Below are 22,334 nucleotides of genomic sequence, written 5' to 3' on the forward strand. Positions count from 1 at the left end.
TCCCCATTACTACCTGTCAGATTTGAAAACATCTTGGCCATGCAGGGCTCCGCCCACACGGCCGCGTCACTCATAACACAGTGTTCTGTGAATGAGTGCCTACAAATCCTGACAGCCTTACCGGCTGTCGGCTTGTAGTTTTTAATGAACAAGTTTATTGAAGCTTCCTGTCAGTACATCTGCTTGACTGTACATCCTGTACGGTAAGCAGATATTCTGACAGGTCTGCAGGAGACCTACATAGCATTAGCAATCTACTGATCACTGGTGCAATGCTTTCCAGGCTCTTTTGAACAAAAATAATACATTTCACTAAATTCACAAATTCCTGTTAGTGGTGGATCCTTGCTGATCTCTTTTCAGATTCCTCACGACTCAGAAACTTTCCCCTCAGACAAGTCGGAGTTCCTCTAAGTTTTATCTTGAAGAAGGAGGAAGCAGCTGTCAGATGTGGCCAGGATCCTGGCAGGGTTCAGTCATAGTCATTCAATGCCAAGAGGCAAAGTGGGGCCTTTCATGCCATCAGCCTCGAGGCTCCGATGGATGACTCTTCACAGAGCCAGAACCGCTGGGTGCCAGGCAAAGCAGCTCCGAGCTCCTTAAATGGCTCCCTCCACTCATTGCAGACTATTTTTACTCCTGGAACTCTTTGTGTTTATAATTAGAGAGATTATCTACTCTGAGTCCCCAACAATATCAACTGCTAGAAGGAGGCCTGAAAACTATAATATGCCAAGCGTGGTGACCGGTGTCAGAGTGTCTGAAATAACAACTGTGTTTTGCTGCCTAGTTCTAAGGAATTTTCAACAGATATTGGTGAGTGTGGAAGAATGATGACAGGAATATAACATTGGTGACATGAGTATAGTGAAGGTGGGGGAATAGTGAAGGTAGGAGAATAGTTAGGACAGGAGGATGGTGGAATGGTGATGACAAGAGCATAATGAGAGTGGAAAAATGATAAGGACAGGAGTATGGTGGGGATGGGAGAATAGTGAGGGTAGGAGAATAGTTAGGACAGGAGGATGGTGGAATGGTCATGACAAGAGCATAATGAGAGTGGAAAAATGATAAGGACAGGAGTATACGGAGAGTGGGAGAATGGTGAGGACAGGAATATAGAGAGGGTGTGAGAATAGCGAGGGTAGGAGAATGGTTGGGGCAGGAGGATGGTGAGGATGGTGGAATGGTCATGACAAGAGCATAATGGGAGTGGAAGAATGATAAGCACAGGAGTATGGTGGGGGTAGGAAAATATTGAGGACAGGAGTATAACGAGGGTAGGAAAAGGGTTAGGACACAAATATGGTGAGAATGGTTAATGGTGACGCCAGGGGTATAGTGAGGGAGGAAAAATGGTGATGAAAGAAGCACAATAAGGGTGGGAGTGTGGTAAGGGCAGGAGTATGGTGAGGGTGAAAGGACAATATACTGTAGATGCTGAGGATGAGAAGACAATAAGGGCAGGAGTATGGTGAAGACGGGAAAATTGTGAAAACAGGAGTGTGGTGACACTCAGAGAAATGTAAAGGCAAGAGTATGGTGAGAAAGGGAGAATGGTGAGGGTGGAGGAATAACAAAGACAGGATAGTGGGGACAGTAAGGACAGGATGGTAAAGATAGGGAAACAGTGACAATAGAAATGTCAGCAGAAGGGGGAGGGGGGTGTCATTTTGGTCCTTTATTCTTTGCCAGGAGCGAGTTTCAGATCTCAACTTTTTCTGTATTCTTTACCTGTTTTCCTGGCATAAGGCTAGCCAGGCAATGATCTAATGAGCAGCACCTGCATGATTTGCATAATGAGCTCTGTGTGTGGGATTGGCATGGCTCAGCCATTGGATCTCCTTTATCATGTAATTTGGTTTAGTGAAGCGGCTGATGTGAATTATTACTATCCAGGTAATGATGGGAAATGAATGTTTGTGGAATAGCAGGCTGAAAGGTGACAACAAACCACATGCTGAGATCATTTATGCACCAATCCCTCCATCATTGCCTGAAGGATTCTTTGGGTATGTTAATTAACATTTAACACCTTCCTTACATTTACTTCATGAGATTTGTTTTTAACCGCATCTGCAGAGTGTCCACTATTGCTGTGCATGCACATCGGCTTCAGTAATTCTGCCCAATGACTCACATAGTATGGCAGTAAAAAGCACACTGAATAGTACACAAAGTGCAGTGATCAGTGTGTAGAGTGCAGTGATCACTGTGTAGAATACAATGATCCATGTAAAGAGTACTGTTTGGCTTGATGTTTGAGGTGACCGTAAGTTCAACTCAAACATCAGCCATTTATGTGTTTGACGAAAACATGAATGGTAAGGGTTTTTGGCGGGCTATTTACCCGCCATGCCCCACAATACACTGCGCTCTGTCAGTGCATTGTGATTGGTCAAAGGAATGCACCTGACCATAGGTCAGGTGCAATGCTTTGACCAATCACAGCACAAAATGACGTCACAAGGGTACGGGGTGACCCGATTGACATCACCGGGTGGCCCCGCAGCTTAGATATTTAAAAACTGTCAGTCCAAGGCAGCTGTCAGACGGCGGGAGCCAGCGTCAAGAATGGAGCATTTTTTTTTCTTTTTCAGGTGGCGGACATCGTGATTGACATTGGATCTACTTCGGGGGATTTTTAATAAAGGACTGGTCAAAGACTATTTTCTGTAATTTTTTACACTATACTTTTTTTTGTGAATGAGTAGCGGTACCATGTACTTCTTACTCATTCACATGTGGGGGGGCCTGCCCACAGACCCCCACCACCCACGGCTGCGGTTGTAGGGAAGAGGTCCTTGTCCCCATCAACATGATAAGGTGCTTTGAGGGGGGGGGCCCTCTACCTCAAAGCACCCCCCCCCCATGTTGAGGGCATGTGATCTGGTGTGTTTCAGGAAGGGGTGGGGGCGCTCGCCTCCTCCCCTTTCCTAACCTGCTGGACTGCATGCTCGGATAAGGGTCTGGTATGGATTTTGGGGCCATTTTTTAAAAAATATTTGGCTTGGGGGTTCCTCTCAAAATCCATACCAGTCTCATAGGGCTTGGTATGGATGGGGGGGGACCCCACACCATTTTTTTTTACAAATTTTTTAATTGCCGGCAATTCTGTTTACATTCAGCTGTCAGCGGGGAACCCTGCCGACAGCTGAAACATTAAAGAATAGTTTCACTACTAAAATACTGCATGACTTACTAGTATAATTCATGCGTTTCTTACCAGGTTTTTTGTAAAAAATGCATGCTTGGATGCGGTAAGGTACCGCATAGTGAATTGTCCAGGTTCAATGTTTGCAGTCAAACATTCGTTATGTTCGATTGTTCGACTGCAAACCAAACAGGGGGGTGTTCTGCCAATCACTAGTGAAGACAGCAGAAATCAGTATGTAAAGTGCAATGATCAGTGTAAAGAGTGCAGTAATCAGTTTGAGGAGTGCAGTGATTGGTGTGTAGAGTGCAGTGATCATTGTGTAGAGTGCAGTGATCAGTGTGCAACGTGTAGTGATTAGAGTGTAGACTGCATTGATCACTGTATAGAATGCAGTGTGAAGACAGCAGAGATCAGTATGTAAAGTGCAATGATCAGAGTGGAGAGTGCAGTAATCAGTTTGAAGAGTGCAGTGATTAGAGTGTAGAGTTCAGTGTTTAGAGAGCAGTGATCAGTATGCAGAGTGCAGTGTTTGGTGCAAACCGTACAGTAATTTGTGTGAGTGCAATGTGTGAAGAGCGCAGGGATCAGTTAGCAGAGTGCAGTGACCAGCATGTTGAGTGCAGGGATCAGTTAGCAGAGTGCAGTGATCAGCGTGTAGAATGCAATGATCAGCATGCAGAGTGCAGTGATCAATGTGTAGAATGCAGTGATCAGTGTGCAGAGTGTGGTAGTCAATGTGCAGAGATCACTGATCAGTGTGTAGAATGCAGTTATCAGTGTGAAGACTGTAGTGATCAATGTGCAGAATGCGGTAATCAGTGTGCAGGAATTAGTGTGAAGAATGCAGTGATCAGTGTGCAGATGTAGCCAGGTGCTTGGCTAAAAATGGAGAGTGATAGAAACACTGGCTGCAGCTGCTCTCTGTAGCTGCTGCCCTGTAGTGCTGAAATGGTTAACAACTATATCAGCAGGAGGAGGATCTGCTGAGTCAGGCAGCACTGCACTATGGGAACTGTAGTTGAGAGCAGAGAGACTCTACTGTAATCAAGAGCTTTTGGACTGTATTTCCTGGAGGAAGATTGCCAGGAGGAAGGGAAAGAGCTGCATTTTCTCAGGCTGTACAAGGTACATCTTCCTCTTGCCATGAGGGCAGTCCAGAGGGTCGCTGTCCAGTGTGCACCCTCACTGCTGCATCACGGCAGCCTGAGCAGGATCTGGAGTGCTGCATCCAGGTGTGCTGGCAGCCACAGTCACCTATGTGCAGAGCAGAGAGTGGAATAATCTGTGTGTGACCAGATGGTGAGCTGCAATATCGCTGAGACTGGTGAGCTGCTGCTGTGGGGGGTTACTTTCTGCTGCTAGAGAGACTGAACCCTTTAGGAACCATACAGCCATCTAGTAGTCTTATTGCTGCCTGCAGGCTTGTCTGGGACTATTCTTACATGCACCAATGCTATAAACTGGGCCACAACGCCAGCTGGCTGAAGAGTTAAGTCTGAAGCCTGCCCCTTTAAAGCTATTACAAAGAGACCTATTGCTTATGCTAAGAGGTACCTCTCATTGCCCCATATCCTAGCCATTTTCCTAAGGTGCACTCTAGACTAGTTGTAGTATTATTCACATTGCTGTTAATGCTCACACTATTTTGCCAAAAGAACTGGTACGCCTATCTTTACACGCACATGAACGTTAATGGCATCCCAGTCTTAGTCTGTAGGGTTCAATATTGAGATGTCCCACCCTTTGCAGCTATAACAGCTTCAACCCTTCTGGGAAGGCTGTCCACAAGGTTTAGGAGCATTCTTATGGGAATGTTTGACCATTCTTCCAGAAGCGCATTTGTGAGGTCAGGCACTGATGTCTGACGTGAAGGCCTGGCTCGCAGTCTCCGTTCTACTTCATCCCAAAGTTGTTCTATCTGGTTGAGGTCAGGACTCTGTGCAGGACATTCAAGTTCCTCCACCCCAAACTCGCTCATCCATGTCTTTATGGACTTTGCTTTGTGCACTGGTCTGCAGTCATGTTGGAACAGGAAGGGGCCATCCCCAAACTCTTCCCACAAAGTTGGGAGCATGAAATTGTCCAAAATGTCTTGGTATGCGGACGCCTTAACAGTTCTCTTCACTGGAACTAAGGAGCCAAGCCCAACCCCTGAAAAACAACACCACACCATAAGGCCCCCTCCACCAAACTTTACACTTGGCACAATGCAGTCAGGCAAGTACCGTTTTTGTGGCAACCGCCAAACCCAGACACATCCATCAGATTACCAGACAGAGAAGCGTAATTCGTCACTCCAGAGAACGCATCTTCACTGCTCTAGAGTTCAGTGGTGACGTGCTTTACACCACTGCATCTGACGCTTAACCATTGCATTTGGTGATGTAAAGCTTGGATGCAGCTGCTTGGCCATGGAAATCCATTCCATGAAGCTCGCTACACATTGTTGTTGTGCTAATCTGATGGTCACACGAAATTTGGAGGTCTTTAGCTATTGACTCTGTAGACAGTTGGCGACTTCTGTGCACTGTGCGCTTCAGAACGCGCTGACCCTGCTGTCATTTTACGTGGCCTACCACTGCGTGGCTGAGTTGCTGTTGTTCCCAATTGCTTCCACATTGTTATAAACACACTAACATTTGACCGTGGAATATTTAGTAGCAAGGAAATTTCACAATGCACTTATTGCACAGGTGGCAACCTATGATGGTACCACGCTTGAATTCACTGAGCTCCTGAGAGCGATCCATTATTTCACAAATGTTTGTAGAAGCAGTCTGTATGCTTGATTTTATACACCTGTGGTCATGGAGGTAATTGGAACACCTGAATCCAATGATTTGGAGGGGTGCCCCAATACTTTCAACAATATAGTTTATTTGTACTGATTACTGGTGACTTTGCTTATTTATATGTTGATTCCAGTCTGATGGGACAGAACTCTATTCTAAGTTACTTTGGTATAGTAATTATACTGTCTAGGACAGCCCTCGAAATTTCCACTTGCCCGTTCGCATTAGGCGAATGGAAATAAGGTGGGGGCGAGCAGCGCCGGGACTAGGGGTGTGTGGGAGGGGTGGAAGGGGGCGGTGACAAGCAGCGATCTTCTGTATTGCTTTCAGTGAAGCAGCTGAAAGCCGCGGGAGGGAGAGGAGGAGAGGCTGCATCCAACTGCTTCACTGAAAGCCACACAGGAGATCGCTGCTTGCCACTGCCCCCACCGCTGCACTGATCATACCTGAATGTTCCGTTTCTTTCAGGGCCCCCCTGCTGTGTGCTCCTCGGTGCCTAGCCCCTCCCCCTATCCTCCAAACCAACAGGAGAAGAGGGGAGAGAGGCTGGATCTGCTCACCCTGTGCCTGCCCACACTCCAGTCCGTGCAGCTTCAGAAGAGGTGTGGGCAGGAAATTGAACGCAGAGCAGCCGACAGCTCTGATGCTTCTGACAGAGCGTGTGAGTCCTTCAACCCCCCCCCCCTTCCTTCCTTCCTTCCACCCCTTCCTTCCTTCTTTCCACCCACCCCTTCCTTCCTTGCTTCCACCCACCCACCCCTCCCTCCCTTCCTTCAGCCCACCCCTTCCTTCCTTCCACCCACCCCTCCCTCCCTCCCTTCCTTCAGCCCACCCATTCCTTCATTCCACCCACCCCTTCTTTCCTTCCTTTCACCCACCCCTTCCTTCCTTCCTTCCACCCACCCCTTCCTTCCTTTCACCCCTTCCTTCCACCCCTCCCTCCCTTCCTTCCTTCCACCTCTCCCTCCCTTCCTCCTTCCCTTGTTTCCATCCCTCTCTCCCTTCCTTCCACCCTTCCCTTCCTTCCACCCCTCCCCGCCTTCCTTCATTTCACCCCTCCCTCCCTTCCTTCTTTCCACCCCTCCCTCCCTGCCTTCCCTCCCTTCCTTCCACCCCTCTCCGCCTTCCTTCCTTCCACCCCTTCCTTCCTCCCTTTTTCCACCCCTCCCTTCCTTTTTTCCACCCCTCCCTCCCTTCCTTCCTTCCCTCCCTTCCTCCCTCTCTTCTTTCCAACCCTTCCTTCCTTCCACCCCTTTCTCCCTTCCTTCCTCCCCTCTCTCCCTTCCTTCCATTTCCTTTCTTCCTTCCCTTCCTTCATTCTGCATAAAACATTTAACAGTGCCATTTCATAAGATAATTTACAAGTGCGTGTTTAGGGGCGGAATTAAGGGTTGGGTAGAGTAGGGGTTGGGTGGGGCAACTGGTGGCTAGTAACTCTTAAATCCTGGCTAGTAACTCAGGACTTGAAATTTTGAGCCTTGGTCTAGGAGACTGTTTTTGAACCTACCTTCTGTATACTCATTTATGCTCAAATCAGCATTTACCCTAACCCATACCAATTTACCACTAAATGGTCTTGTGTCTATTTCCTGATACTAATTCATAATCTAGTTAAAAGTATCCCCACTTGTGTTCCTATAAGTAACTTTCACCCTGGTGTGCCAGAGGAGCTGACGTTGTTCTTAGCGGTGAAGTGCAGGACAAAAAGCCAAAAGTCCCAAGCTGATCCTTAGAGGGTAGCGCAACACAAAGCTCAGTGATCAGTATGTAGAGTGCAGTGATCTGTTTGCAGAGTGCATTAATTATTGTGAAGAATGCAGTGATCAGTGTGCAGAATTCACTGATCAGAGAAAAGTTGCTGGTCATTTACCAATGTATGGAAATGTCATTGATCATTATCAGTTTTATAGCACGTTATCATTGCTTTTTACATTGTTTTACTGGATATAGCTGTACAGTTATTTAACACAAAACTGATTTTTCTGTTCAGGGTATAGTTAGTTTTCTTCCAACTCCCAGTATTCCAAACTTACCTGTCCTTGTAACAGGTCCACCTTATTCCATCCTTACCAATCCCTGCCAACATCTGTAACCAGTACTCCACACTTTGCACCGATGGTTAGCAGTTCAATAACTGATTTCACTTGTCTGTGGAGTTGCGTTTCAGTTTCTTCCTGCCACAAGTAAATATAACATTTTCCTAATGTATTCTGTAGAATAAATGTTATATTTTGCTTTTATTAGAATCCTTCTAGATCTGTGCAACTACTTAGCTAATTGCAGATTTTGAGAATGTTTCAGATCAAATCTTTAATTCTGCATGTTGGATTTCCCTATTTAGCTCAGAATCAGAAATGTATTTTAGCATTTTGTTAGGGTGATGATGGATTGTACATAGACGTCACCGTAAAAATAATCCACTTGTTGTTGGTTCACCTTGTGATTTAACGATCGGCAGCAATTACCAGCGTTCCACTAAACTGCGCTACAAAGTCTGCGCCGCCCGGGGCCATGAATACATTTCCTGTAATGACAGTAAATATGTCGGCGCTTTGTTTGGACAGTCGCTGTCAATAGGAAGCGCACAGGGAGCGCCACAGCTCACAACTGTCACGCTCCAGTTTGGTAATTGCCGTCTCAGGAGTTTTAATTATTTAACAAAAATTACTGTGATATGTCACCATATCATCCTTAATCCACGGAGGCAATTGGTCACTCCTTATTAGATGAATGACACGTTTTCTGCCGCAACAGACGGTCAGAAAATCTGTAGCCTCAAAGAAAAATCCCCGAACAGCGCTCAGCACGCTGATGACATATCAGGCTCAGATTTTCCTGTTTCAGAGAAGTCTTTAGTGAGGCAGATGAGCCGAGGATGAGGAAAGATGGGAAGGTTGTTAGTAGGTTTCTGATGTGGTAACATAAGGCCAGAGGCAGGTAACATAAGGCCAGAGGCATTCTCTAATTTCCTGTTTTACCATGCATTGGCTAGAAGGCCCACCTATACTTAGCAGAGTCTTCTTAGTCCCGACCAACACTTCAATCTTGGTAATTGTAAAGATAATAAAGACAAAATGTATTCAAATGGATCTGGAATAAAGAAGAGAAAGGATATCCATGATTTAAAAAATCTAACTATCTAAACAGTAACAGATGCACAGCTTGACTGCTCTTACAGTAAAGAATCCGTAACCTGACTGCCTTTAAGTAATCCACAAATTCTTTCTGCCAGTAAAGTAAAATCAAGCCACAGTCTGACTACCTTTACAGTTAAAAATTCACATCCTGGCTGTCTATATGTTAAAGAGCCAAAAGTCTGGCTCCTCTTAAAGTACAGTATCTACATCCTTACTGCTGGTATAGTAAAGAATCCACAAACTGATTGTAATTAAAATAAAGAATCCAATATCTCTCTGCCAGTATAGTGAAAGGAGCCACAGTCTGACTGCCTTTACAGTGAGGAATCCACATCCTGATTGCCTAACTGATCTGAGAGTACAGCATCTACAACCTTACTGCTAGTACAGTAAAGAATCAACAAATTGATTGCATTTAAATAATCCAATTTCATTCTGCCAGTACAGTAGAAAGAGCCACATTGTCTGTGCCTTTACAGTTACAAATCCACACAATGGCTACCTTTACAGTAAAGAATTCACAGCCCAACAGCTCTTACAGTACATCTACATTTTACTGCAGGTACATTAAACAATTGACAGCCTTTAAAATATTATAACTAATATTATTATTATACAGGATTTATATAGCACCAACAATTTGTGCAGTGCTTTACAATATAAAGGGGGACAGTACAATTACAATACAGTTCAATATAGAAGGAATAGGAGGACCCTGCTTGTGGAGCTTACAATCTAAAGGAAGGTGGAGATGATACAAAAGGTGATGGCTGCGGGGGATGATCTGATGGAGGTGACTCAAGTACAGTTCTTAGGTGGGGGTGGGGTAGGCTTCCCTGAATAAGTGAGTTTTCAAAGATCTCCTAAAGGGGACAGGGTGGGGGCTGACTGGACATACTGGGGTAGGGAATTCCAGAGGATGGGAGAGGTTCTGGAGAGGTCCTGGAGGCAAGCATGGGAGGAGGTGGCAAGGGAGCTAGAGTGCAAGGTGTCTTGGGAGGAGCGGAGTTGATGATTTGGACGATGTGTGCGGATGAGGTTTGTAATGTAGCTGGGGGCATTGTTGTTGATGGCTTTGTACTTTGTGGTTAGTATTTTGAATTTTATTTGTTCGGGTAGTGGAAGCCAGTGAAGGGATTGGCAGAGAGGGCACAGTCTGATTGGTTAGTAAGGTGTTTCAGTCTAGCAGCAGCATTCATAATAGACTGAAGGGGGGATAGCCTGTGTAAAGGTAGGTGTGACATAAATGTACAGATTTGAGTAGATAGGATGTGACCTGTAGAAAATATGTAATCCTAAATGTAGTTGCATGCCTTGTCATTAAAGAAATATTCAGTCAGAGGTGTTCAGAGACAGATGGTCATCGATTAGCATCTGAAAAGACTAGCTTCCTTTGGAAGTGGCACCTAGGTGCTAATAAGATTTTGTCACCTTCTGGGGAAAGCAGGAAGGAAACGGCTGGAGACAGGTTGGCCTCATGACACCAGGGGGGCTCTGATCTGTCTCTCTGACATTGGGAGCTCTAAAAGAATATACATACATCAAAGGAGTATGTTTCATCCCTCATAAAAGCTATAATATTAGTTGCAGAGAGATGAAAATACTTCCTTCTGATGGGGCACTCTGTGGGTCACTTTGACATATAAAAACCGTATTTGTGGCCTATGTAGAATGCCAGGAAAATGCAGGAAATGGTTAGGTGGCACTGGATTGCGACAGCCGAACAGTGATTGGTACTGTCGCAATCGGACTGATGCGCTGGTGTCGGAAATCCAATCCCCGACTTGGTGATTCAAGCTGGTCTTGGTCCGATTGACCTTGGGCAGTTCGGCACCCAGAACATCCTGTTGGCGGGTACAGGAACACCCCCAGAGTCAATTGGCCGAGGACTAATGTCTCGCCTACGTCCATATCCCCATAAATTGAGTACCCGGACATTGGGACAGGGTGATTCGTATTTCGTATGGAGCTGGTCGATCGACTAATGGATTAATGACTTTTTCTGACTTGCTCCAGTTGCAGGGTAAATCTCAGTAAAGTTTTACTTCTGTTTTATTCCCTTTTTATTTTATAGTGAATAGTCAATGTGTGTCTTCTTGTATTTTTTGTAACTTTTTATACTTTGTACATATTTTATGCACTGCCCAATTTCGGGATATTAAATATTAAAATTAATAAGTGACTTCTGTGTATTTAAGCGGGCTCATATCTTCGGAGAGATTAGATTGTATTGTATTTTACTGCCTTGATACGCTCGGTCAAGCTCATTGCCAATCTGTATGCAATTGCACTGCGTGTTGGCAGATTGCATACAGATTGTAAAGGTAACAGATCTGCCAGACGGAGATCTGTGTGTGTGGGGTGTCCCAGCAGACCGTTCTGTTGGGTGTTGGCAGGTTACCTTTTGTGGTGTGTCTGGTGTGGGGGTGTGTGGACAGTGGAAGAGTGATTAACTCTGGGGTTCTAGCTGTAGGATAGCTGGAAATATTTTATTAGATAAAATCTTGCAACCAGCATCAAAATTTTCTTACAAAAAGGTATAAAATACATATATACAAAATAAATAAATAAATAAATACAAAAAACCATACATCTGGTCATAAACAAAGAAAAACCCTATCTGGTTACAACATCCTCCTAAAACAAAAAATATCAAAACCCACCATACTACTAACAAACACACAGTAAAGGCCAAGAAACATAGATCTTCAGATGCACATAGCCTTTCTTCAAAAAGCTCTTGTCATCAAAATCTAAAGGAGTGAAAACACAGAGGAAAAAAGAACAGAATCCTCACCCAGAGTTCAACAGACCGCGGCTACAGACCGGATATTCCTCCACGCCTCTATCCAGGTCCTTTGCCGCTGCCTGTCTCTCTCAAGACCCCGAATTTTCCCAACCTCACCAAGGATGTCATACACCACCACCGAGACAGGAAGAATTTTCTGCCGAATGGAAACCTGACACCGTGCGTTCCAAGTGTAGTAACGGACCACTAGACAAACTAAAAAAAGAGTGTCAAAATCAAAATCCACTTGTGTTTTGAAGGCCCCATATACCCACTCTGCATAAGACATGCAGTGCAGGAAGGGGATGTCTAGAGCCCTCCCCACCTCTTTGTACACCTCTATATTGAAAGGGCACTGAAGCAAGAAGTGGTCCATAGTCTCCACTTCACCCCCACACTCCGTCCTCGGACAACCACGGTTGTCCAGAGAACGGCACTTCAAGTTCCCTCTCACATATAGCCTGCCATGGAACGCGAGCCAGGCCTGGTCCCTAAACTTTAAGGGAATCCTTTCCATATTTATCAATCTTAAGCCCTCCCGCAGACTATGGCCTGGGCAATCCTTCAAGGCCAGCGGTGCATGAAAGGCAGTGGCCACGACCCTCTCCCTGAGGAATTTCCCAGGAAGCGATCTGACCTCCTCCGCCGTCACACACCACCGCCTAAGTATTTTCAAGCTCTGGGCAACATAAGCCGGGAGCTTACCGTGCTTGACTCTCAGGCTTCTCACTGGCCCGCCACTCTCCCAACAGCTCAGAAAGGGTCTAAACCAAGCCTGAAACAAACCTACCCATGAAGGCAGCTTCTCTTTCAGCATATTACCAAAATTATGTTTTACAAACATAACAGAGAAGAAAACGATCGGGTTGACCATCCCTAGGCCACCCTCCCGCCTGGACAGGTAGGTCACATTCCGCTTCACTAGGTTCAGTCTGTTCCCCCATAATAGCTGGAAGAAACAGCTGTAGACCCTCGTATAGAGAGACTCTGGCAAGAGACAAACGTAACTGACGTACAAAAAGACCGGAATCAGGTAGGTTTTGATCAGATCGACCCTTTCCCTTAAGGAGAGCCGCCTCCCCTTCCAGCATCTCACTTTACCCTCGGCATCAGACAACCTGGATTCCCAATTCGATTTACCATAATCATCAGGGCCAAATGTGATGCCTAACACTTTGATCTTTGGCTGGGGCTCCGGGAAGGTATCCGGAAGCGAGAAGTTCTCACCTTCCCTACCCATCCAGAAAACGTCATTTTTCTCACGATTGATCTTGGAGCCTGATGCCTCCGCATACTGTTCCATCTCCGAGACCACCTCCTGCGCCTCTTCAGTCCCAGAGATGAAAACAGACACGTCATCGCCATAGGCCACGACTCTCACAGGCGGCTCACCGGTAGCACCCACCGGCACCCCACCCAAAGCCCCGCCATCTAGCCTCCTAACGAAGGGGTCAATGGCAAAGGCATAGAGCAAGGGACTCAGCGGACACCCCTGGCGCACCCCAGAGCCAACCTCAAAGGGTCGCCCAACCCAACCATTGATCAACATGAAGCTCTCCGCCCCTCTGTACAATGTTTTCAACCAGCCAATAAACCTCCCTTCCAGGCCATACCGGTCAAGGAGATGCCAGAGGTACTTATGATCTACCTGATCAAAGGCCTTGGCCTGATCGAGCGCCAGCAAATACTTCCCACTGCCATCAGCCCTGCATCGCTCCAGAACCTCCCGGACAGCTAACACCGCTGTGAATGTACTTCTGCCCTGAACCGAGCAGTGCTGACGTTGCGAAAGTAACCCGTCTGCCACTGACGACAAGCGCCAGAAAAGGATCTTGGCCAGAATCTTCCTATCGACATTGAGAAGGCTGATGGGGCGCCAATTCTCAATCATCGAAGGGTCCTTACCTTTTGACAACAAGATCACAGCCGATTTCCTCATGGAGGGAGGGAGTGAACCCTCATCCAGACAGCTATTAAAGACCTCCACAAGCCGAGGTGCCAAGCTGGACTTAAAATTCTTAAAGAATTCTGCTGTCAAACCATCTGGCCCAGGTGTCTTCTTAATGGCCAGACTATCTATGGCTTTGACAACCTCTTCAACTGTGATCTCGCTTGTCAAACTTGTGGGCGGAATGTTATTTTCCAGACCTGGTGTAGACTCCAAAAAGCTCGACATCCTTGCCTGGTCGAGGTGCTTCTCCCCCAGGAGATCTTCAAAGAATGCCCTTGAGACCTCCAAGATCCCTGATCTGGATTTCGTCAGAGATCCCGTACCATCTCTCAGACCGGTGACCGTCTTAATCGCTATACCTTGCTTGCAGTTCTGGTAAGGGTCAGGCGAATGGTACTTCCCATAATCCCTCTCCAGAACCAAGGAGGCATGCCGGTCATACTGATACTTCCTTAGGAGAAGCTTAACCTCCGAGATTGCCCCAGAATCTCCACCATCAGAGACAAGGCGATCGAGCCTCCTCCGCAGCTGTTGGTAGGCAACATACCTATCAAATTGTTTTTTCTTACCTAGGGCCTTGAAAAACCTGCCAATCCGCACTTTGGTAAGCTCCCACCACTCCGACTTACTGCTGCAGAAATCCAGGATGGTCTCCTGAGCTTGAAAAAAATCCTCAAAGGATCGTCTCACATCCTCATCATCCAGCAGAGTCGAATTCAATCTCCAGACACCCCTCCCCTTCAGTGGCGTATCTGAAACATTCAAAGACACAGTCAGCAAAAGGTGGTCGGAAAACTCCACCGCCTGACACACAGGTGCCGAGAAGGCGGAGTCCCCCTTTAAAAAAAAACTATCTATTCTACTCTCACTTCTACCTCGCCTAAAAGTGAATCCCGTGCTGTCCGGGCTGCGCTTAATTAAGGCATCTTCCAGACCTGCTTCCCTAACTATCGCATTTAAAAAAACGCTGTCATACTCCAGCCTGTCAATGGAGCCCTTCCTGTCCTTAAGCCTAGTGACAGTATTAAAGTCTCCTCCAAAGACAACTTGCCGGGACGTAAAAAGGAAAGGCTTAATCTTTGTAAAGAGGCATTTCCTACCCCATGTAGACTGGGGACCGTAGATGTTAATGAGCCTTAGCTCTTGCCCCTTCACAAGGACATCCAAGACCATACATCTTCCAATCTCCACCTCAATGACCTGCCGACATGTTACCATGCCGGTAAAAAGCACCGCAACTCCGCTGTAAGGCTCGGCCGCAAGAGACCAGAAGGAGGGACCACACCTCCACTCCCTCTTCGCCAGATGGACATCAGCCAGACTGCTGAGCCGGGTCTCTTGCAAAAACAAAACATCAGCACAAATACTGCTGAGCAAAAATAAGGCCACACTTCTAGCACCTACAGACTTTATGCTAGCAACATTAATGGTTGCCACATTTATCGGAGCGGGAACTGCAATCAAGGTAATTGAGATGGTCGTTTCTTAACCTTTGTTTTCCTCTGCTTTGCAGAGGACCCAACTCTTTTTAGAGACCCTCCAGTCTCCCCCTTGTCCATGAGAGAGAGGGTTCCCACAGAGTCTCCTTCCTCCCCTGAAAGAATATCAAAATGATTTTTGGAAAAAACCTCCTCCACCTCAAAAGAAGAAATTGAGGATGCAGGAGATAACACTACCCTGCTTTTCCCACTCCTCACCACCGACCACCCTTCCCCCTTACCCTCTTTTTTTCTTCAGGGGCAGGAACTGAAAGCTTCCCTTTCCCAACACCACAAGAAGCCACCCCATCCCCTACAGGATCTTGGCGACGTAACGGGAGCAGAACTGGGGGAGGTACCACAGAAGGCGCTGCAGATGCCTTCTTGGCCCTCACACCCCGATTTCTCCGGGCAGGGGGGACAGGAACACTGGGGGCAGGGGTAGACAACACTGGGGGAGAAACATGGGGAGGCAAAGGGTCAGGGGGGGACTTCACAGAGGGGGGAGGCACAGGCACACTAGGGGTCACATTGGGTGCCTCTGGTGCTGGAGCACCTGAGGTGGCAGGATTACCAGGGGGAGATGGCACCACCTCCATCTCCTCAGCCTCCATCCTATCGAGCTCCTCCATTAATCCTGGCAGATTATGAAGGGCCTCAGGACAACGATTATAAGAATGACCTAGCTGTTGACATAAATTGCACCTAATTAAGTTACATTCACGGGCCGTATGCCCAACACCCTGGCATAGTGAGCATTTGAGCACTTCACAGGTTGCTGCGAAGTGCCCCTTAATGCCACATCTGTGGCATACCTTTGGCTGCCCCACATAGAATATAACTAAATGATCCTTGCCAATGAAGGCTGAAGTAGGTAGGTGCTTAATTCTATCACCTTCCGTGTGCAGTCTCATTGTTGCTGCCCACCCTCCTGTCCAAATCCCCCTGTCATCCAACATTTTCCTCAATGGAGCTAGCACATCACCATACCTCCCCAGCCAAACGGTTATATCCGCTGGTGGGATCGATTCGTTTCGCACCAGAATTGTAACACTCTTCACCAATGACTGCCTTGAGATGACTTTTGGGACTAGCCCCTCCCACCTTGGGGTCCCCTTGCAATCCTTCTCATAACGGATCAAAAACACATCTAAACTTTCCGCCCTCTGAAAGGATATATCATACTCCCCTGTGCCCGCCGGGGCTATAAAAGCAAAAATTTCCTGTGCTCTAAACCCCATTTCCATTAAGCGGTCAACCACTTCCCTTCTTATAGGGGGGGAACCCCTTCCTTCCCATCTCAGTTGGACCACATTCCTCCTTTTTACACCCATACCTCCACCACTCCTCTCAGATGACATTGCCACACTCCTTCCCCCTCTCACTGCAGCAGAGAAACTAAGCACCCTGCCACCCACAGGAGGGGGGCTCACCACATCCACTGGAGTCGGCAGACTGACATTTGTATTACCTGGCAGACTACCATCAGTATTAACCAGCGGGCTGATATTTGCATTAGCTGGTAGGCTGACATCTGCACACACTGGCAAGCCATCCCCTACACACCCCATCAAGTTAACATCTGCATTCACCGTTAAGCTGACACCTGCACTGACCGGCAGGCTAACGTCCGCACTCACAAGCAAGCCGGCCCCTGCACCTATCGGCAGGCTGACATCTGCAATTACCGGCAGGCCGACTCCTGCATTAACCAGCAGGCTGGCATCTGCACTCACAGGCATGCTGACATCTGCCCCCGCCGGCACCGCACTCTGATCAGGTCCATTACTCACAGTCCCTGCATGCGGCTCTCCTGCCGGCTTTGCCGCTACTTCCATCACCTGGTCTTTAGGGATCATTGAGCTGGGGATCCGCTCCAGCCGCACAAACATCGCTTTGTCCTTGGGAATCAGCTTGGCAGGCTTTGGGCAGGTATCCTCATCCTCTCCAGACTCCTCAGAAGTGAACACAAACTGCCTTCCACTGAGCGGGGACTCCATTTCCGAAATGAATTGTAAGCCGGACGGCACTTCATTGGGATCCTCCTGGGTCCCCCACTCTGGCTGTTTCTCCTGCTGCTGCTGATGAGCAGGGATGGATCCCTGCGACTCCTCCACACTCACTGGTCTCCTCCCGCTGGAACACTCTGGGGCACACTCCACTGCAGTGGATGACACACCAGGGGGATCCGATTGATCCCCGGACGAGGTCTCTCCTCCAGGCTGTCCCCTGGCCGCAGCTAATGACCGCTCCCGAGCAAGCCTGAAGCGGTCCTCATTCACATATTTTTCGCGGAGGATCCCGCTTGCCTGCTTCAGTGACATGACAAGAGAGCTCTGCTGGCGGACAACAAACTTCAGCGAGTCTAGCTCGGGTCTCATTGCCTGTCGCTTGTTGCTCCACACACGGTCATAACTGGCCTTCATCTTCCGTAGCTTCAGCTTCAACTTTGCCAGTCTCTCTTCCTCCCTCCCGATACGGGCCACATGAGCTGACACTCTCCCACGGTAAGAGGTGTACGACTCACCCCTTTTTGGCACATTTCCCAAGTCCTCGATAGCATTAGGACTGGTACTCTGCCCTGGGGGGGGTCCCCCACCCGGGTCATGGCCGGGCTCGGCCATCCAGCCAAGGGCTTAAACAATAAATCTAGCCCCAGGCTTGGTTTTAGGCCTAGAAAGCAGCAGAGCCTCACTCTCTGCTTCACAAGCTGTCTGTGCAGCAGCCACACCCACTTCCTCCTAACGAGGCCCAGCTGTAGGTAGCTGGAGGGATCCTAGAAGGGTGTGTGATTGCTAAGCTTCCCCTCAACTCTAATTAGTGCACCAGATTGTATATAAGATTTGTATCTGCCAGTGTGTGCTCAGCCATCTGGATTGGAGTGGAGTCTCCCTCTGGTGGTGGCCAAGAGGTAGTGAAAGTATATCACGGCTGGACTTATATACGGTTTCATATATTCAGAGTTAAGTCCCCCTTATTCCCTCTTACCCCAAGTCACGGCCGCACGTGCGCACCTCGGTTAGCTAGTCGCTGTGGGTGTGGCGTGTGGGTTAATCCGCGACAGTAGGCCAGTGAGGAGGGAGTTGCAGTAATCAAGGTGGGATATAACCAAGGCGTGTATAAGTTGTTTTGTGGTGTTGTTAGTCAGGAAGGGGCGAATTCTGGAAATGTTGCGGAGGTTGAGGCAGCCGGATTTAGCCAGCAGGATTTAGCCAGTGATTGGATGTGGGGCCCAAAAGAGAGGTCAGAGTCTAGGATTATGCCTAGCACCCTGGCATGTAGGGAGGGACCAAGGATTATGCTGTTGATCCTAATGGTAAATTCATGAATGGGGAGATCAAGGGGGTGAGCTGGGGAGCGGAGAGATAGATATGCGTGTTGTCAGCGTAGAGGTGGTATTGGAAACCATGGGAAGTTATCAAATGACCCAGGGAGGATGTGTAGAGAGAGAAAAGGAGGGGCCTAAGGACAGAGCCTTGGGGTACACCAGTAGAAAGAGAAAGAGGAGCGGAGGACTTGGTGTTGTGTGTGATGCTGAAAGTGCGCTGAGAAAGGTAAGAGGAGAACCAGGAAAGAGCAGAGTCATGGAGGTCAAGGGAGTGGAGTTTACTTAGGACAGTGGTTCTTAACCTGGGTTCGATCGAACCCCAGGGGTTCGGTGAGTCAGTCTCGCAGGTTCAGTGGAGGTGAAGACCCACACCCGACTCATATGATTCGTGCAGTAAATATTCATTATTATGTTTTTGTTTTTGTGTGAAAATCATGTTTTAATGGTTTTGTTCTTTGTTCTTAACGGTTTTGTTCATTTTGTGCACCTATGTATAAATATATACCTATGTTTTAAATTTTAAAAATCATATTTTATTTTTCCAATTAAGAAGGGTTCGGTGAATGCGCATATGAAACTGGTGGGGTTCATTACCTCCAACAAGGTTAAGAACCACTGACTTAGGAGGAGGTATAAGAGTATGAGTATGAAGTAATGGCCATTGGTTTTAGCAGTTCGTAGGTTGTTAGTGAGTTTTAGTAGGGCAGTTTCAGTAGAATATTTTAGGTGGAAGCCAGACTGTAGGGGATTGAGAAGGTTGTTGTTGGTGAGGTAGCAACTCATATGCTTGTGGACAAGGCGCTCGAGAAGCTTGGAGGCAAACTGAAGAAGGGAGATGGGTCTTAAGTTATTTAAAACAGGTGGGGTCCAGTGAGGGTTTTTGGGGGTAACCAGCCATGTTTGAGCGGGCAAGGAAAGGTGCCAGTGGAGAGGGAGTGGTTGAAGATGTGGGTTAGAGAGTTTAAGATAGAGCAGGAAGGAGGCTACAATAATTGTGAGGGGACAGAGTCCAGGGGACAGGTGGTGAGGTGAGCCTTGGAAAGGAGTTTGGAAAACTACCTTGGTGGTAACAAGGTCGAAGGAAGAGAGTATTGAGTTTGGTGTTGGACATGGTATGTTGGTTGGAGGAGGAAGCATGATACTGGAGATCTCATCACGAATTGTGTTGATCTTGTTTTTGAAATGATTGGCAATCTCCTGGATAGTAAGTTGGTGGATGGAGGAAGTGGGTAATGAAGTAAGGAATTAAGAGTAGAGAAGAGTTGACGAGGATTGCATAAAAGGGTTTTGATGAGAGTATTGTAGTAGGTTTGCTTAGCAGCATGGAGGGCGTATTTGAGATTGTATTTGTTATATTTGAGAAGGGTGGGTTTGTAGAGGGTGAAGTCTTGCAGGGATTTACGTTTACACCACGCTTGCCCAAGAGCACGGCTGCGTCTCTTGAGACTTTTGGTGTCATCTGTTTTCCAGGATTGTAGCAGGCAAGGCCTGGTTCTGCATGTACAGAGAGGAGCAAGTGTGTCCAGGGAGGATCATAGTAAGTTGTGGTAGGCAGATGTGGCCAGGTCTGGGGAGGGCAGGCGTGTAGCTTAACCATAAAGGCACTCGGTAGCAGAGTAAAGAAGGGAAGGGCTGAGGTGGCGGAGGTTTCTATGGGTAACTGTTTGCTGGTTGGAGGCATGGGAGGCAGGAAACAGGGAGAGTGTGAAGCTAATAAAGTTCTGATCAGAGAGAGGAAAGGGGTGTTACAGAAAAGGGGTGTTACAGAGGTTACAAGGAGTGCATAGGCGGTGAATTAAGTTGAGGGTGTTGCCATTAGAGTGAGTGGTGGTTTGTGTCCATTGTGTTACCTATGGACCTAGGGCCTATTCTTCTTCATCCAGTACAGTAAAAGTAGCCACATTCTGACTGCCTCCAGTTCAGAATCCAAATCTTGATTTACTTTACAGTAGAGAATCCACAGTGTGAGTACACTTTCACTAAAAACCGCTGAAAATTATTATTTTTTTAAATTTATTCTTATTTTTAAGAATTCAAAGTCTGATTGCTAATACAGTAAACATTCAACAATGTAAATGCCGTAGCAGAAAATGATCTGCTTGATAACTGTCCTTACAATTAACATGGTCCTTCACACTGTAGCTGCTGACTTTTATAGAGGTAGTAAACCACCACAAAAAAGAAAAAAAAAATTGTGCCCCTGCAGGTTTAAGTCACAATGTACTAGTATGCACTGCACACTAGCACATTATGACAGACTTACCTGGACATAAGGTCCTCCAGCGCAACGCTATCACTGCTCCTGGGTGCATCCATCTTCACCTGGTTTACAGACAATGGCTGTATGAATGGCCGGGGCCGCAAGACATCACTTCTGCATATGCACATGGAAACCCTGGTATGGAGCTCTGAAGGGGCGTCATGGGTGTGCCGTCCTTACAGAGCACATGCACTGGTGGCAGCAAGCTGTGTGAATATCTCTAAACGGTGCAGGTTTAGGAGATATTCACTGTACATACAGGTAAGCCCTAATTTAGGTTTACCTGTAGGTACAAGTTAAAAAGTGGACTTTACTTTACTTCCACTTTAAGAAAAGGATACTCACCTGTCTATGGATCCAGCGCTGTCCTCACCTGGGCCAGCTCTTTGCTGGTCTTTGGGTCCCCAGCGCCAGCATGTTTTCTGTGAGCAGCCAGCTGTGATTCCTTACGGCTGCACAGCCAACTTTCTTCCGCACATGCGCAAGCCACATTTTTTTCCTTGTATTCCAATGGTCCTAATTTACACCAGTGCAATGCATTCTGGTGCAGTCAACAAAAGTAGAACATACTGCGTTGTTTCTGTATGGAATGCATCTTAAACATGGCAAAATACATAACAAATGTACCCAAACGCATCAAACATGCATGTAGAAACATCTGGAGCACAGAAATGGTGGTGTTGAAGGTGCAGTTTCCTTTAAAATGTATCCCTTCCTGTTGCTACGTCTTAGATGAGGTTGGTGTGGGAGGGGTTTAGTGAGTCATGGGAACAGGGCACCCCAGGGTTACCAAGATGTAGACCTACACTGAGCTTATTTAAAGGGCCCTAGGCAAGGATTAGTTCCAAGGAGAGGTGGTACAGATTGTATGAGAACTAGCTTGAGGTGTCCTTTGTACCGCTGACCTTCTCATGCAGTCTAGTAACAGGGTGCGTATGACAGAGTCCAGGGAGTGTGTCTGGCTGGGCAAAGCTAGAGAAGGGACATTTGGAAGAGACAGATATACTTATGGAAGGACTTGTTTCCCCTGACCCTCATCTGCAGGTCTTGTGACTCAGCCTAAAGCTGTGGACTTAATATACGGGAGAAAGTGGGCCCAACTCTCTGGTGCTCCCTAGGAGAGAAGTAGAAGGGAAGATGGCCTAAATATATGGTAGGTTAATTGGCTCCTGTCTAAATTGCCCCTAGTATGTGTATGTATGAATGAATGTGAATGTGAGGGCAGGGATTGATGTGAATGTACAATGTATATGTAAAGCGCTGTGTAAATTGACAGCACTGTCTAAGTACTTGAAATAAATATTCATGTTAATGGTGTTCCATATGTCCAATGTGATATGTTATGGAAGAAACATGAAGTTGCAGTAAATTGCTGAAAATGCATTCATGTGTAGATATTCCTTTATTTCAAGTGTTAGGCCTCAGGCTGGGAATGTGTGAGCG

The 22,334-nt window shown here is 47.1% G+C and overlaps 1 protein-coding gene across 1 annotated transcript in view; it reads left to right on the plus strand.

The window, feature by feature from the left end:
* Positions 1-701: 701 nt before the first annotated feature.
* RERGL (RERG like) overlaps positions 702-22,334 on the plus strand; it is a 232,941-nt gene continuing 211,308 nt past the window's right edge. Inside the window, exon 1 of the mRNA XM_089689092.1 lies at positions 702-816. The gene's annotated coding sequence lies outside the window, so the exon portion shown is untranslated. The remainder of the gene's footprint in view (positions 817-22,334) is intronic.

This window comes from Staurois parvus, unplaced genomic scaffold (genome assembly GCF_062004578.1).
Source record: "Staurois parvus isolate SC_StPar_1 unplaced genomic scaffold, SC_StPar_1.0 ptg000469l, whole genome shotgun sequence".
Classification (NCBI taxonomy): domain Eukaryota; kingdom Metazoa; phylum Chordata; class Amphibia; order Anura; family Ranidae; genus Staurois; species Staurois parvus.